Below are 4,261 nucleotides of genomic sequence, written 5' to 3'. Positions count from 1 at the left end.
AACATATCAAGGATGTTAAGATGTCTATCACTTACTGTAGGCTCATTGATGGAGTCACCAGGACTAAAACTATAACTAAATCGCATTTCACAGGAGAAATAATTAAACTAAGGTAGTGACACTAATAAAGAAAATAAGAAAATAACAATGTGGAAAAATATATTAGCCTTGCTAAGTGTCTGAAACTTTCCCTTGTTCATAATTAATTTTTATGTAGTTTCTCATGAATGCATTGTTTTTGTGCTTAGTGTGTGCCCTTTTTATTTTATAAGCTAGAGGTGTTTAAATATTACCTCTTCCCAGTGAATAGAAATATTTCTATTAAGTAAGCCTATCTTATGCAGTAAAGTACAGAAATAACCTTGTTAGCTGGATGTTTAAAGCAATCAATTGTCTATCTGGTTAAGAAAATATGCCATCATCATCAAACACATGAATGGTAACATGCCATTTCCTTAATGAATCCTTGTTAAGGTATATTAAAGACAGCTTTACAAATAGCCTTAAAAATCATTTGGACTAGCAAATTTGTATAGCCTGCCAGACTGGCAGAGTCCTCAACTACGTTCCGGCTTCTGTGTTCTGAGAAATTTACCCTCCCTCTTCAGTGTCCTCTTTCAGCTACGGCTGATAACCTCTTTCCAAATCTCCCAGTTTTGCTTTCAAGCTCTGTCCATTGTCCCATCGTTTGCTTACTCTGTGATCACTGCTGGTATTGTGTGATGATGAGGGTGACCTTAACACTCCGTTGTGCTTGGTGAACGTCATCTGGGATTGTGACATTGTGCAACTGCACTCACAAACTCTGTAGACTGTTTTAGTCTTGATACACCTTTACAGCACCGCTATTTGTTGATGGACGCTTTCCTATAAACACAGCCTTTGGTCACTCATGCTCTTGATTTTCATTCTTAACTATCCCTGGGTAGCATTTAGCTACATACAAAGTGATGTGGTGCGTTCAACCCTGCTGAGGCTCTCAATGCAAAAATGGAGTGCACAAAATCAATGGATATTTATTGAGACTCTTCTTTTGGGCCTAGTATAATGTTTAATGCTGATGCTGAGTGTAGGTAATTGGAAATTATGTTTTATGAACTAAGGTAATAATTTCAGGAATAATAACTTAGTTTTAAAAAGTGTATATGATATGTTACACTTGAATAGCACCAAGATATACAAGGGGAAACCCAAGATAAGGAAAAATAGGAGTAGAATTCTAGACTATCTGGGTCTTAGGCTTTAATTCAACAGCACGGCAGTGATAGTAGGGGCCTTGAAGTATACGTGGTCTTTGAAGGAAAAATTACAGAGAATACAATAATACCTAAACTTGCTAAACATCTACCTGTGGAGGAAGAAAAGAAGTAATAATGCAAGAGATTAAAAAAAGACCCATGATAGGTTTCCCAGAAACAGTACAGTAGGGACTGGCCCTTCCTAGGCCTTTAGAAAAGAGAATGAAGCTCTAACAAATAAAACCAGTGAAAGCTGGCTGGGCACAGTGGCTCACACCTGTAATCCTAGCACTTTGGGGGGCTCAGGCAGCAGGGTTGCTTGAGGCCAGGAGTTTGAGACCAGCTTGGGCAACATAATGAGACTTGCATCTCTACAAAAAGTAAAAAAATTAGCCATGCGTAGTGGCTTGTACCTGCAGTCCCAGCTACTTGGAAGGCTGAGGCAGGAGGATCCCTTGAGCCCAGGAATTTGAGGTTGCTGTGACCTATAAGATGCCACTGTACTCTAGCCCAGGCAACAGAGCAAGACCCTGACTCAATTAAACAAACGAATCAGTGAAGTAGTACAGAGTAAGTATAACTATCCCTATTTTACTTGCATGGAAACAGAGACCCATAGGAATTAAAGGATTTGCAATTTGTGGGAGAACTGGAATGATATTCTAGGTGTCCCATTTTCTCAGTCATTGCATTCTATTCGTCTACAGCCAAAAAGAGGTCATTTAATTAGGAGTAGTGGAAAGGCCAATTGGTTTATCAAAAAGCAACTGTTTCAAGAGGTCAGAGCGCCTGGAATGACTGGACAATTGCCCTGAGGCTCACTTCTGTATGAAGAGTCTTCAGAATGGTTTACATTTCTACTGAAAATATTGTACTTGTTTTCCAAATCCATCTAGTCTATGAACTATATGTTAAGAATAAGGCAGATATTCAGATTTTGTTCCAGAAAGACAAAGAGTATTGATAATGTGGTCTTGGAAGAGCTTTTGGAAAAACAAAAACAAAAAACACTCAAATGCACATTTTAGGATTATTTCCCAGAATATATTGTGTAGAAAGACTGTAAATCTACATAAATAAATATGAGAATGAAAAATGCTTAATTTTTAAAATAAAATTTGAACATATCAAATATTTGGAGGCATGGAAATAATTTATTCTTTGATAAACATTCAAAGACACTGAAAGTTTATTCTAATAAGGTTTTAAGTTCTAGTTCCTATTAAATAAATAAAACTAAACACAAAAATAAAAAAAAACATTTTATTGTGGCATAATTAAGATAGAAGAAGTTGTGCATATTTAAAGTGTACAATTTGATAAGTTGTGGCATATCCCTAGATCTGTGACACCATCATCACAAGCAAGATAATGAACACATCCTCTATCCCTAAAAGCTTCGTTGTACTCCTTTGCAATCTTTCTCTCTTACTTCCATCCCCATCCTCAGGCAAAAACCGATTTACTTTCTGTCATTGTACATTAAATTGCACTCTCTAAAATTTATATAAATGGAATCAGACAGTGTGTACTCTTTTTTGTGGGGGTAGTTGTCAGGCTTCTTTCACACAGCGTGTTTATTTTGAAGCATGTATTAGTAGTTCATTAGTTTTCATTGCTGAACAGTATATACGGATATGCCACAGTTTGTTTATCCATTCACATGTTGATGAGCATTTAAACTTCTTTCAGTTGTGATTATTACAAATATAGCTACTATGAACATTTATGTATAAGTCTTTGGATGGACTATACTTTCATTTCTGTAGGGTAAGTTCCAAACTGTTTCTCAAATTGTTGTACCATTTTACATTCCTATCTATAATCATTAAAATAAATTACATTTAGGCACAAAGCTTTATATATAAATATTCTTCAACAAAGAGATGTTATAAACCATAAAATAATTATGAAATTTTATCTTATTGGACCTATTTCTATTTTGAATAAATATTAAAGTACAATGCAATTGATATAGGAATATTATTTGAGCATCATTGATTGGTAATAGTTTTTAGTTTTGAAGAATTTCCCAATCTTTTTAGTTTGTTGAATTAAATATTTATATATGAAAAGATGCTCCATATCATATGTCCTTAAGAAAATGTGATTTAAACAATGAGATACTTGCCTATTAGAATGGTCAAAATCCAGGATGATTAATAAATCATACTTTTTTAGAGCTGAATAATATCCCATTGTCTGACTATACCATAGTTGATTTATTCATCCACCTACTAAAAGACATCTTGGTGGTTTCAAATTTTTGGCAATTATGAATAAAGCTGTTATAAACATCTGTATGCAGGTTTTTGCATGGACATAAGTTTTCAAGACCTTTGGATAAGTACCAAAGAGTGCGATTTCTGGATTATATAGAAAGAGCATATTTAGTTTTGTAAGAGACTGCCAAATGATCTTCCAAATTGGCTGTACTATTTTGCATTCTCCCCATAAATGTATAAGAGTTCCTTTTGCTCCATTCACATCCTCACCAGCATTTGGTGTTGTAAGCATCCTGGATTATGCAGATAAAGAAAAAGATTTTCAAAAGGATACCTATTCAATGTCCTTTTAAATTCTTTCATTGTGGTTTTAAGATAATTCCAGGAGGGATGAGAGACAGACATGTTTATTCTGTGTACTATCTTGAACTGGATATCTTAATCAGTCTTCTACTTATACAATTTCATTTGAAGAAGAGTGCATCAACTATAACTATTTGAAAATTATTAGAATACATGCCTATTCCTGCTTCCAAGATGCTGTATGATAGGTTGTTCCTCATAGGTGTGCCATCTCTCTCTGTGGCTCTTGTGGCTCCTCCTACTATACAGGGAGCCCTGAGAATAATTCTTACAGACAATTATTAAAGCTGTTCATTAATAAATACTTACCAAAATAGAAATGCAGCCAGAAGCTTCCTTCTGCTTTCTATTCACAGCTGTTCAAATTAAAAATGACTGTAGGCATGACTAATTCAATTATTTCATAATCATAGTTAACTTTCTGTTGATTCGATA

Source organism: Propithecus coquereli, unplaced genomic scaffold (genome assembly GCF_000956105.1).
Source record: "Propithecus coquereli isolate 6110/MARCELLA unplaced genomic scaffold, Pcoq_1.0 Scaffold224, whole genome shotgun sequence".
Taxonomy (NCBI): Eukaryota; Metazoa; Chordata; class Mammalia; order Primates; family Indriidae; genus Propithecus; species Propithecus coquereli.
The sequence above is the reverse complement of the archived record's forward strand: the minus strand, read 5'-3'. Positions refer to the sequence as shown.